The 14,347-nt window shown below is 35.1% G+C and overlaps 1 protein-coding gene across 2 annotated transcripts in view; it reads right to left on the bottom strand.

The window, feature by feature from the left end:
- Positions 1 to 10,933, bottom strand: part of TCF12 (transcription factor 12) — an 82,613-nt gene extending 71,680 nt beyond the window's left edge. Inside the window, exons 1-2 of one of the 2 annotated variants that reach the window (XM_081049318.1) lie at positions 10,728 to 10,933; positions 6,948 to 7,000 (exon numbers count right to left, since the gene is read on the bottom strand). The gene's annotated coding sequence lies outside the window, so the exon portion shown is untranslated. The remainder of the gene's footprint in view (positions 1 to 6,947; positions 7,001 to 10,727) is intronic. The other variant, XM_081049319.1, reaches the window with a different exon arrangement.
- Positions 10,934 to 14,347: the final 3,414 nt, after the last annotated feature.

Below are 14,347 nucleotides of genomic sequence, written 5' to 3'. Positions count from 1 at the left end.
AAGGAGCTAAGCAAATAACCTATTCCGAATCATGTTCAACAACTGGAGGGTTCGCTCATGAAGTTCCGCTGAAGCTGGTGCTGGGAGTAAATACTGTTTATTGCACAAACACTAGGATTCTTGCTGGTCTTTAAAGGCCTAAGATATTGTCTATAATACTCTGTTACCTTAGCTTCCTAGTGACTTCAGACATGCCCTTTGAGAGTATTCTACTTGTTGCTCATCTTGCTATTCTCACGGACAAAATAGAGATAACAGTCTCTCTACAGTTCTAACTCCTGACCTTTTTCTTACTAGTTTAGGTAGCCAGTAATCTTTCAAATAGTAGTTTTCCAAGTTATTTATTTCTACCAGCCCCAGAAAGTTGTATTTGTCTTCTTTCCTATTTAAAAAAAAACCCTCAGTTTAGCCACCGTTAGGATTTAATATTCTGACCTTTTCTACTTATCATTAATAATAAGTCTTACTACCGTGTTTCCCTGAAAATAAGACCTAGCCGGACCATCAGCTTTAATGCGTCTTTTGGAGCAAAAATTAATATAAGAGCCAGTATTTATTATTATATTATATTATATTATATTATATTATATTATATTATATTATATTATATTATATTATATTATATTATGTTATATTATGTTATATTATACCCAGTATTATATTATATTATATTATATTATATTATATTATATTATATTATATTATATTATATTGTATTATATTATATCCGGTCTTACAGTATAGTAAAATAAGACCGGTCTTATATTAATTTTTGCTCCAAAAGACACATTAGAGTTGATGGTTCGGCTAGGTCTTATTTTTGGGGAAACACAGTAATTCTATTATGTACATGAAAATGCTAGATCATTGGAAATGGTTTAAGTGGTCTTTGTGGTTTGGGAACACATCAGGATAGCTGCAGTCGTCTCAAGGGGTACCTTTAAAATTTCAAATTTAGTACTAAAAATGACTCAAAATTCACATTAATTTTAAAAAGCCACTCCCAACAAAATTAAATCCCACAAAATTTTGGGGAGAATGGAAGGCATCATTTCCTAAATTGTATGAGGTTGGTGCAAAAGTAATTGCGGTTTAAAAGGTCAAAAATAATTGCAAAAAAACTGCAATTACTTTTGCACCAACCTAATAGTTCATTGCCTATCCAAAGGCTACAGACCTCTGTACCTTTCTACTTATGGCAAAGCAAGAAAAGGTGGAATCTAAGCTGCTTTGATTCATCTCAGAAAAAAAGTAACTTATGGAGGGAAAAGTTAGAAAAACATCTTTTTTTTCCTTGATGGCTGGGATGGTTAAATACACTTTGAGAGTTTAACTAAAATAAACAGCAAAGAAATTAACTGATAAATAGACTTTGTAGGGAAATATATTTAAAAACAGAGGACAAAGGACAGAGTAATATTTGATAAAGAAACAAACAGATTTGTGTCACCAGCCTATGCATATGACAACAAACCGGTCACATTAAAAATGAATAAGACATACCATTTTGATGCATAGTTAAGATTTGATGTTTAAAAGACTTTTTCAAATGCTATTGAATGAGAACACAGCTTTAGGAATTTGGGTCTAGAGCAGGGGTGTCCAAACTGCTGCCCGCGGGTAAACTGCGGTCCACAATCCATTGTTAATTGGCCTGCAGCAAATTCCAAAAATATATTTAGTTTACTGAAATAAACCAGGTGAGGCAATACGTACTTCACCTCGAGTGAGTGGCCCGGCTGTTTGTGTATTTTACCACATATGGCCCTTGGTAAAAAACGTTGAAAAAAGTTTGGACAACCCTGGTCTAAAGGCATTCTGGAATTTGTCTAGGAGTTTACTTTCTGGTGACAAAAATCTTGCAAGTGTCTTGCTTCTTCAGAATTCTGCATCTTTTGCAGCCTATTAAAAGGATCTATGCTTGTAAATATTAACACCAAATTAAGAAATAAAGAATATAAAAACAAAGAAACTTCTCTCCATCTGAGAAATGCTTCACAGGGCCATAAAGATGTTCATGCAACCAATGATAAAAAAAAAAAAAGAAAGAAAAAAAAAAGCATAGACTTCGGATGATTCAGAAAACAAAAATAATTAGTATGAATTCTAGGAAGCAGAATTTGATTCAACAAATTTTCCCTACATTTCAAGGTTCCTTTTCTGAAAGTGAACGTTTTCTAAATAACAGCAGCAGCTACAATCTATACTCACTATATCCAGGCATTACACTACATATGCAAGTTTAGGTAACATAATCCCTTTTTCTCTTTTACTGTAATATTTATCCTTATGTTTTCAAAATTTAATTTGCTTTTCAACAAAATTTGGTAAAAATGAAATGCTAAGTTTCCTTTAAATTTCAGCCTATTAAAAGGATCTATGCTTGTAAATATACAAATTTAAATTTCAGGATGCAGTGGTAGGAACTAGAAAAAAACAAAGAAAGAAAGTTTACTAAATGTCACATGTCCACATGTGAGGCACATAATACCCTCAAACTACCATTTGAAATAGGCATTATTTTCTCCTGTTACAAACAGATACTTGGCAGTCACAGAACTTACAAGCAATTTTTCAAGGTTATAAAATAAAAAGCAGCCAAGGCCAGATAAAACTCATCATCTGCTGGACTAGGAAGTCTGTGCTTTCCTACATCATCCTATCAGATGGTGGTAGGTCTTTAAACAACAAAACCAATTAAAAACAAATTTGATCAACAAAAACATAATTAACAGAATAAATTATGTTTTATATTTAATATACTAAATAAGCTATTTCATGAGTAAACCAAGATACGTAATACATTTTAACATTCAAAACAGAAAGAAAAATGGTCTCTAATATCAAATTAAGTTGTAATCTTGGCTCTGTGTGTGATCTTGGGCAAGTTACTTAAGAGATTTGTATGGCAAAGACTAAAGATTAAGATAACGCAGATAATGGTCATGGGTCCTCACATAGGTCAGTCCTGCGCCTCTGAGAGTGAAGCTGTGAAGGATGCAAACAAACATATAGCAAATGTTTTGATTTTTGTCACAAATTACTGAAGGGAAAAACCACGCTGCTCCCAATCCCCACCCAGTGCTTAAAATTCCCTTAAATGTTGTATCTTCGTAATAATCTGATACAGCTGATAAACAGCTGGTGTACATACAAAGAACAAAGAGTAGAGTTGGTAGTTAAAGAAGGGGAGGGTAGGTTCAGGAACCCTGAAGAGGAAGAAACACACCCCACAAAGTCAAAGTACCACCATCCATGCCTTCAGAAAGACTTCCGGATTACCTTAACAATTAGAAATGTCTCCTATCGTCGATTGGCCATAAGGATACTTTAGGCCTTTATCCAGGGTAGACCACCATGACAGTTTATCCCTTTTCATGTCTAGAATGGTCTTAGTGTTCCCCAACCCTCCTCGAGTGGGAGAGTGAGTCTGCTATAGGAAAAGTACAGAGGTTGTATTTTGGTATAGAATCCAGTAACGGTATACTTCTAGATATGGCCTAAGCATATATTTATTTTTTCATATGTCTATGCTTTTTACCTGTCTGGTCTGTTCTCCCTCTTCTCTAATAGATGAATTGCTACTTGTCTTTCCAAACACAGCTCAATGTCTACTGAGGTCATGACTACTTTCCAAGGCAGGGTTAGTTCTACCTTCTCAGTGTTTCCAGGGCACTTACTATATACACCCTCACTTGCCTTACTGCAATATAATTAATTGATTGAATGTCTGTTTCTCATACTAGATTGGAACTTCCCTGAAGGCAATGACAGAGTGTGTGTATATGTTTGAATTCCCAGGGCCCAAGCATCATTCTACTGTCGTGGTTATAAGAGTCCACTTTTTTAAATATTTCAGCCTGTCCAGAGAAGCAAGTAGAAAATTTAACGTTCTTAAGAACACCATTTCTTCATCAGTAGGAGGAAAACTATGCCCACATGCTTTTTGGTTATGTACTGAACATATCAGTTTTAACCCCAATAGCACTTAGCATTTCGACCTGAGAGGAAGTTCAGATTTCCCACTCCAAGCTTCTTAAGGGATAAGTAACGAGTCTAGGGGTCAAATAACTGAGCCAGAAGATTTGAGCAAACCATTCTCTTAATTTTACTGACCACACTCCTTTAATAATGCCAGTACACCCTTATTGGTCTTTCAATCAGATAGCTGTTACCATTCAGTTGTTCCGAAGAGGAACAGAGGAGCTAAGGTTTATATTTATGATACTGAAATATGTATCATGGCTTATAAAAAGAAAAGGCCTAGTCAATGTTCTATGATCAAAATGATGTAGATGGCATGTATTAAGTAACCCTACCTATCATTATTATTAGTAGTAGTAGTAGCAGTATGAGCAGTACTAACCTAGCTCTTTCACTGTATCTTTAGTAACAATAACATGTATTTTACAAAAGATTAAAGAGATTGGATAAACAGCAAACTGAAATCTGAGCTGTTACTGTCAAGTTTCTAGTTTGGTTTGGGAAGTATAACATTCAAATGATCATGAAGTAAAACATACATAGTTCATTTGCATTTTTAACCCTTTTTTTTAAACAATTCACATTGTTAAAGATCTATAAACTACATACATTTCAGAAAAAGCATTCAGATAGAAAGCTGTAACTTTCAATTCCCAGTTGTTTTAGGCATTGAAAAGATAAATAAATAGTGTAACCATAAGTGCTCTTAGAAGTGTATTACTTATCAAGGTATCTGTTTTAAAAATATATTTCTTTTAAAAACTTGCGTTTCGACATAGAATTTCAACATAAAATATACTTTCGATTAATTAAAATGCATTTATTATTTATGTATCCTTAATAGCATTCAATATGTTTAAATGCTATTTTTAGCATGGTTTCAAAGTAGTATGATCATGTTTGAAGTTGATGTTAAATATATTAATAAATTAACAGAACTTAAAATACTAAATTCTAAATACTGTAAAACTACCTAATAAATCATTAATGAGATAGCAAGTAATACAATATGTAAGTAGGCTTGGCTTGTGAAACTTCCTAACGCTTCTTAAAGAAATCAAGGTTTCATCTGAGTTCAGTGGCTTTCCCCTTCTCTGTGGCTCATCCTGGACACCCGAGACAAAACAGAGTACTACCTCCAAGCAGTGAATGCTGTTACGACTAGGGGCGCTAGTGACTTTCAGTTTCTATTCTCTTTCCAGGCTGTTCTGTCCATTTTGCCCTTTTGATTTAAAAACGAAAGAACTATGAAATACCAAAAATATACTGTTTCTTACAATCAATCTCAGACTAAAAAGAAATGAGATGCATTTTTCATGTACTAATGTGGTATATGTATTTTTTACCTGTGTAGTTCTACTAAATATTAATATGTAATTTAACTTTCATTACTCTCATAGAATTATAGCAATAAATTACAAGAAAATTGCACTTACATGTTTTAGCACTTCTGTCAGTTTTAAATATGATTTCTGTTAATCTAGCAGAAATCATCTGTTATACTGTTGAACCACCTACTCCCGCACAGCACACAACTGTTAAAATGTAAATTGCCCAACTATTTTTAGCTGCTGCTGAAAAAAATTCCTGTCTTCGGGAATAATGATTTGAGGCATTGTGTTCATTTTGTTTATCAAGCAGCTATTCAGCCTCTAGCGGGCCCAAGTGCTTATGCAAGCAAAAGCTTTTAAGAATGCCTGCAGCTGCAATCCAACCTTCCAGGTAGGCTGCAGGTTCAGAACACAGCTGCCCTAGGCTGCATAAAACTGAGATCCATCTGGAACTGAGTTTCAAAAAGGATTTCAAATTTGAGTTTTCATGTATCACACGGAAGAGAAGGCGAGGGAAGAACATAGGAAAGAAGGAAAGCAAACAACCAAAAGATGATATCTCTACTTCAGCCTTAATAAAAAATGAAAAGCTCAGACCCATGCTGCTCCTTCTAGATTACTACTATGCCAAGCCGGATATTCCCATTCAGTGTATACTGGGATGAGCTGTGACTCATCAGCAGCACCTGCGCCCATGTGTTAAGTACTGCCAAATAAAAGCCCCACATCAATTTACACAACAAAGAGATGTACCCTACAAGGCTTGGGGCCTCTATCCAAAGCCCCACTCCCCGTTTGTTTTAAGCAAAGGGAGAGGGGAAAAAAAAATCTTCCCTCCTCGCACTAGGGATTTTTAAATTGTAGGTGGATTTATGATGTAGGTTCATTTACAAATACTTTTACTCTTTAAAAGAATAAAGTATATTTAATAGCACAAACATCCCTACAGCATTAGATTATCGTGGCCATTAATGATTGTTCATCAAACCTTTCCAACCTCCTTCACGAAAGCTCTTTATTCTCAAAGGATACATTTTTGAGCAAAGAGGGATCAACAAACTAGTTGCTTGAAAGCTTTCCTGATGCTAGGCTGAAGTTAGGAAAGGCTTAATGAAGGCTTTAAAATCCACACGGGCTTCACAATGAACATCTGACTTGGTGATTTATGCATATTAATAACTTCAGTCCTACAGAGGCAAGCTGAGCCGAACATGTCCTACGAATCTTAATGTCTTTAGCTCCACTGGGATTATTACAAATGTAAATTTCTAAGATTCTCAGCTATTAATCTCTGTCTGTCCTCCTGTTCAGCAACATAATGACTAATTAAACATCAAAAGACCTGTACAGGAGATCCTCTTTGACAGCTACCGGCCTAGTCCTCTTCCCAAGAGGGGAATTCAAATGACAGGGACATGGAGTAAAAGCATATGAGGAAGCTACAAATAATTGCAGAGAAACCTAAAAACCTAACATTAAATGCGGATTTATCTCAATCAATGACTCAGTTAAGCCGTGAACGATTACTGTGTGAAGCTTATTGACACCAACCAAACATAACACTTATAGCAGCAAATACTGAATATCTGGAATCAGTTTGTTTAGCACCAAGTCAAAAAAATGGGTACTTACAGAAGAAGGCAAACCAGGAGGCACCTTTCTGACTTTCTTTGCTTGCAAAGGATCTGCACATGGAAAACAGTATATTTCATCAGCATTTATATTAGAAAAGATCAGCCTTCAAATGAACAGGAAATGCTTTTTCCTCCTAGTGTCTTTCTTGTTTTCCAGTACTTAGGAGTAAGCAAGTGAATCTAGGGATGGGGACCTCTCTCTTTCTAACTGGTTCCAGTGCAAAACAGGTTTTCCTAATGAAGCGATATGTATTCTGAAACACATATCTCATAAGTTTGGGAAGATGACAGCAAAATAAATAAGAAAACAACAAACCACTAAGCATGTGTGAGGAAAGGGAATTAACATTTTTAAGTACCTACTATGTGCCAGGCTCTACAATAAGGCACTTTACATTATTTATCTCAGTTTTATTTGCAGAGAAGCATTTGATGCAACAGGTTATTTTCATAATATAACTCCTTAACAGAGACACAAATTTAGTGTCCACCTCACACTGAGAATTTGGTTAAAAGCATATTAAACAGACTAAAAGCTAATGCGATGTTACAAATTATGTTAGAAATTTGAAATAAAATGTAATAAAAGAAAAATTAAGGTTATAATAATGTCAGAGATATGGTACCCAAACTATTAAATATAGTCATTGTCATATATAATGTCACAGTATTCTGTAAGAATATTTACTTTAACAATCTGTGCTTAAAAGTGCAACTTCAGCACTACTTACTGTACAATTTATCCTTTGATGTTTATGTTTATTGCCAAGAAATAACTACAAAGAGAAAGTATATTTATTTCTAAGACATAAATGATTTATTAATATAAATGAGAATGAGTATTATCATATGCCTAACCAGCCTCACTTGGTATTTTAATTTTACTTATCTGTTAAATTTAAAATTTGTCTTTATCAGTTTTTTAAAAAGTTGGTAAATAAGTATAGCTTTCCAATCTTTCACAAATAATGAGTCAATTTAGGATTTTTTCAGGGGGGTTCAAAATTAAGATGAGAGAATAATATGAAGGCTAACGCAAAGTACAATATTTTTGAAAACTGTAAAAACGAGAATTAAACAAGTATTGTATTTTCCTGGGTCACAAATGATATGACGTAATAAGACATGTTGAAGAAAGAATGAAACCTATTTAAATTGGGAATCTTCACAGTAAATATCCCAGGAGGTTATAAAGCTAAAAAAGCTACTTTATAAGTAGCACGTGGGAAAATTTTGAAAAATAAAAAGGGGAAAAGCATTCATTACCACCTAAGTCACTACCCAAAAGGCAGCCTATGTTTCCTTAAAACAAAAGTGCCAAAGATAAACATCTGACACACTCTCTTATTTATAAAACTTATAGGCAAAATTTTTGTTCTTTGTAAGGCTTTTCTATAACTCGATTTTTCACAATATAGCGTTCCTTGAGCAAAAGCCACGCTCTACACCAAGAAGAGTCAGTGAACTGCTCCTACTATTTTGGAACCCATCATTCTATTATGGGGTAATTATTAGTAGATGTTGCTATTTAGTTCAGGACGGTTTTTCCCTGCCAGGTGGACAGAAAATTTTCATTTACATTTTTATCTCATCATAAGCTGCCACTATACAATTACATACATAATGTCAAATTTAAAATCATGAATTTGAAATTCACAGTTCACTTTTGAGAAGCGGCAAAGTGTAATAGTTAAGAGAGTAAGCTGGCTGGATTCAAATTTGAGCTTCATCATACAACAGCTGTGTGAGTGTGGGCAAGTTACTTAACCTCTCTGAGCTTCAGTTACCTAAAATGGAAAAAGGGGAAATAATACTTCCTGGAGTTATTGTAATAAACATAAAACATGAAAGATGCTCAGGGCAGTGGCACAATGAATTTTAGCCATTAGGTTTATATTAAAATCTGGCAAAGCGATTGTAAATTGGATTGTTAGATACTGTTCTGCAGAATGTTGGTTGCCTTAAGCATCTAAGTAACTTGAGAAGATGCTCAGATTGTTGTAGATGATCCCTGAGGTCATTTCAGCTCTGAGATTTTATGAATAAATGCAATGCCAAGAAACAGTGGCTAAGCCTGAGAAATAATAATGAATAGAGTAATAACCCATGAAGTGGTATTCACACAGGACGAGTTGCCTCCCTAGGCCTCCCTAGGTACCAAGCCTTGGCTAATAACTTACTTAGCTTCTCGGTCTTGGTTCCTCATTTGTATCATGAGGTTAATAGTACCATCTCACAGAGTTTTGGTGAAGATGTAGTGTGTACAAGTATAGCACAGTACCTGGCACGGAGGAGACAATGAACGGTATCTATCATTATCACAATAAAAGTGAAACTGAATAAGATTAATTTCTAGAAAACTTGAGTTTTTATCAAACCAACTCCTCCCCACTCCCCCGTTATTTCAATAGTTCATTTTCAATCTGAACTTTTAGTAATAGTATAATTGGTCTATAGTAGGGCTTTTTGTCACAGAATACGTTCACTTAACGTACTAACAAGTTATTTTCTAGAGTGACACTAACACATCTAGACTCAAATGAATGCTCCTGCCCTGACTAATTTTATGGGAAATAAAAGTGGAGATGGAGAAAAGACACTTTACAATTTAGATTATATTTTTAATAATAGAAAATATACTGGCCTAACTCATCTGGGCTCATCCTAACAGTATATATACTACTAAGTCACTCCTAATACTAGAGGGGGGCACATCTAATCAGACCTCTGCTGAATGTGACAATCCATCACTGTGCCCTTTGTTACCCTCAAGCATACTCTAGACCCAGAAACTAGGGAGGTTTCACCAAACTAGAGGTTTGACAGAGGTAGATACATAAATTGGAGGTAGTCAAAAAATACTTGTGAAATAAATAAATAAATAAATTTTCTTTGGGTGGGTTATACTTATTTTAGAAGCTGGCCTATCCTTAATATAAAAATGCTTTACTACTTCAATTTTCCTATTAAAGGGTTCTTTGGTAGGAATCACTCCAAATTCCCACATTTAAACAGTGTTTGGAAAAGGTGTCAGAGTACACCTGAAGCTCGCTGTAAGCAGCAACACAAAATAGATCGGCCTGGTTAGCCTATGGATAAAAAAATGGAGGGTTGGATGCTTAACAGGTATTGAATTTCCTTTTGAGGTGATGTTTTGGAACTACACAGAGATGATAGCTGCACAGCATTGTGAATATACTAAATATCACTGAACTATATACTTTAATAGGATTAATTTTATGTTAATTTTACCTCAATCTTTTAAAAGGCAGGGAGTCGAAACAATTCATATGCAAAGAACATTGGACATGGAGTCAGAAAATCTTAAAATTTAGCGTGGGTAAACCACCTATTAATTATATGAATGCGTCCTCTTTTGGGCCTCAGTTTTATGTTAAATCTAGTATTACATCCACTGCCTAGCAGGGCTGTTGTACTGATGAGATGAGGGTATACCTCAAACCACTTTGTAAACTGTTCAGCATTTTATCAATTTTAGTCAAAAATAAGGTGTCAATATCAGCTCATGACATTTTTAAAAGAGGAAAAACTAGTCCCATTTTTCACTATTAAGTTCCTCCTACATTGATAACCAAACAAGAGTATTAAATTGTTTATTAAATATCTAATAGATGTATTATTTTATGCACATAAGCCCCAATATCAACATGATACCATAGAAACCAAATTTCTTCTAATTAAAAGTGCAGCCAGAACAAGAGATTAAGGGTGGGGGAGAAACATCTGTAGGATGGGATCTGTCATGTGATACACTTACCAAGTGCTGCAGAGTCATGGAGTGGTCTTCGTCTGGAACTTGTGGCAGAGAATGAGTAGTATGGTGTCCCAGGTTTTCCTGAAGACAACTGTGCTGGGCTTCCAAGCCCTAGATCTTGTCTCAGGAGACTAGACTATAAAACAAGGCCAGAGAAACAGGTTACCTTTCCACTGATTAACAATCCAAATATGAAAATTTCATCACTTCTAAATTATTTATAGTACCTTCAACAACGCCTTGAATTTAGGAAGCACCCAATAAGTACTTATTTGCATTCTAGTAGACCAGAAGTTTAAGCCTATATTTTCTCTTGTTCTCCATCCTCATGTCGCCTGCTTTCTAGTAATTATGTAAATCCATACAATCTTAAGGTTGAAAGACACTTTAGTTACTCTGTGTTCCCACCCTTTAATCATCAAAGAATATTTTTGAAAAAAATGTCCATCCAGTCTTTGCTTGCTTTCATGACCACACATTGCATTCAATTCTGTTCTTTTTCCTTTCCTTTCCTTTTTTTTTTTGATAGCTCTCACTGTTTGAAGAGTGTCAGTATATTTAAGACTAGTAGTTCCTGTTTTCTTCAACTGTGTCTCATGACAATGGGTTGGAATGTTTTCCTCAACATCCCTGACACAGACCTCTGCATTTATTTTCAGTTTCTCAAAGTCTCTTGGAAAACAGAATAGATGACAATGCGCCAGATTATGCAGAGTAGTTTTCAGCACTACAATTAAACAACCCATTTGTACAAGCTCATATCGAAAGATTACAAATGGTTACACCCTGTTACTCTTTATGGAATATGATGCAATTAAGTCATGCCCTTCCAATGGTTCCCGTGTTCAGTTTGTGTTTTGTGGTCCCAAGTACAAGATTTAACATTGATCTCTGATAAAATTCATCTTGTTATATTTGATCCATAATAATAATCCATTTCTAGCGTTTTTAGATTTTATGTCTGTCAAACAATGCATTTGCCAGCCTTCCATTAATAGTATCTAGGCATAAAAAATGTGATAAAGGGCCGGCCGGGTGGCTCAGACGGTTGGAGCTCCATGCTCCTAACTCCGAAGGCTGCCGGTTCGATTCCCACATGGGCCAGTGGGCTCTCAACCACAAAAGTGCCAGTTCGATTCCTCGAGTCCCGCAAGGGATGGTGGGCTGCGCCCCCTGCAACTAGCAACGGCAACTGGACCTGGAGCTGAGCTGCGCCCTCCACAACTAAGACTGAAAGGACAACAACTTGAAGCTGAATGGCACCCTCCACAACTAAGATCGAAAGGACAACAACTTGACTTGGAAAAAAGGCCTGGAAGTACACACTGTTCCCCAATAAAGTCCTGTTCCCCTTCCCCAATAAAAAAAACTTTAAAAAAAAAAAATGTGATAAAAAAATGAGGACAGATTGAGGAGAGAGCCCTAAGGTATGTTACACTGACAACACGAGAATCTGTCAAGTGTTTCACTGAAATCCAGAGATTCAGCAGCCCTGACCTACTCATGCGGTGATGCTATCATAAAGCAAATGAAGTTAATTTGCCAGAAGTTGGTTCTAAGCTTTCTGGGTGCTGACGGAAAAAGAAGACCTCAACTGGAAAGGGTGTTGGACCCTCTCACGTGAAAAGGGCTGTGATTCCTCTGATACATTTACTATCTTCCTATGTCACAGTTAACACCCCTTACTGCCATCACCATACTCTTAGTAGTGGTCCTTTCAGTCTCTAAGTATCATAAAGATACTGAGAAATAAAACTCAGCTTGGACAGAATCAGAAGAACTTTCCAAGAGTAGTAGCCCCGGCCCTGCATTCATTCTGATAATCAAGAAAAATTCTTATTTCAGTTTATCATACTATTTAATGATTCTTAAATAATTTGTTTTAGTTTAAACAAGTTGAGGTGAAATTCACGTAACATAAAATTAATTAAACATTTTCAATAAGTGACATTTAGTACATTCATAATGTTGTACAACCATCACCATCTAGTTCCAGAACATTTTCATCACCCCAAAAGAAAACTCCATACCTATTAAACAGTCACTTCCATTTCTCCCCTCCTGGAGCCCCTGGCTCGTGTCGCTATGTATTTACCTATTCTGAATAATTTCATATAAATTGAATCATACAATATGTGATCTTTTGTGTCTGTCTTCTTTCACTTAGTACGTTTTCAAAGCTCATCCATGTTGTGACACGTATCAGTACTTCATTCCTTTTTATGGCCAAATGATATTCCATTGTATAGATACACTACAATGTGTTTATCCATTCATCCATTGATGGGGCATTTTGGTTGCTTCTAGCTTTGGACTATTGTGAATAATGTTGCTATGAACTTTTCTATACAAAAGTACCTAATTTAAACTCTTTTAGGTATATGTACTTAGGAATGGAATTGCTGGGTCATGTGATAATTCTACGCTTAACTTTTTGAAGAATTGCCAAAGTGTTTCCCACAGTGGCTGCACCAATTTTATATTCCCACCAGCAATAGATGAGGGTTCTAATTTCTCTACATCCTTGCCAATACTTGTTATTTAAAAAAAAAAAATTATAGCTATCCTTGTGGGTGTGAAGTGGCATCTTACTGTGGTTTTGTTTTGCATTTCTCTAATGACTTATGGGCTTGATGGCTCTTTGTATATCTTCTTTGGAAAAATGTCTATTCAAGTTCTTTGCCCATTTTTAAATTGGGTTGTCTTTCTGCTGTTATTATTATGAGTTCTTATCTGTTATGTTTTGAATACTAGACACTTACATGATTTGCAAATATTTTCTCCTAGTTTATAGGTTGTCTTTTCATTTCTTAATGTCCTATGATGCACAAAAGTTTTTAATGTTGATGAAACTAATATACCTATTTTTTTGTTTGTTTCTTATGTTTTTAATGTCATATCTAAGGATACATTGCCAAACCCAAGGTAATGAAGACTTACCCCTACATTTTCTTCTAAGAGTTTTTGGTTTTAGTTTTTATACATAGATTATTGATCCACTTTGAGTTAATTTTTGAATATGGTATAAATCAAAGGTCCAACTTCATTCTTTTGTGTGGATACCAAGTTGTCCTAAGACCATCTGTTGAGGAAAATATAATAGTGTTTCCTTATTCAGTGGTCTTGGCACCTTGTTGAAAATCAGTTGGTCATAGACATTTGAGTTTATTTCTGAACTGTCAATTCTATCCCATTGGTCTACATGTTTACTTTATGCCAGTTCCGTACTGTTTTGATTACTGTAGCTTTGTAGTAAGTTTTGAAATTGGAAAGTGTGAGTACTCTAACTTTATTCTTCTTTTTCAATATTGTTTTGGCTATTTGGGGCTCCTTGAAAGTACATATAAATTTTAGAGTCAGCTTTTTCATTTCTGGGAAAAAAGACCATTGGAATTTTGACAGGCATCACATTGAATCTGTAGATTGCTTTGGGGAGTACTGCCATCTTAACAACATTGAGTCTTCCAATCAATGAACACTGAGTATTTTTCCATTTATTTACTTATTTATTTTTTTGTGATGTGTTGTGGTTTCCAATGAATAAGTCTTACACCTTGTAGTTACATTTATTCCTAGGTATTTTACTCTTTTGGGTGCTAGAAGTTTTTTTCTAATTTTATTTT

Source organism: Rhinolophus hipposideros, assembly GCF_964194185.1.
Source record: "Rhinolophus hipposideros genome assembly, chromosome: 5".
Taxonomy (NCBI): Eukaryota; Metazoa; Chordata; class Mammalia; order Chiroptera; family Rhinolophidae; genus Rhinolophus; species Rhinolophus hipposideros.
This window is presented reverse-complemented; position numbering and strand designations above follow the sequence as displayed.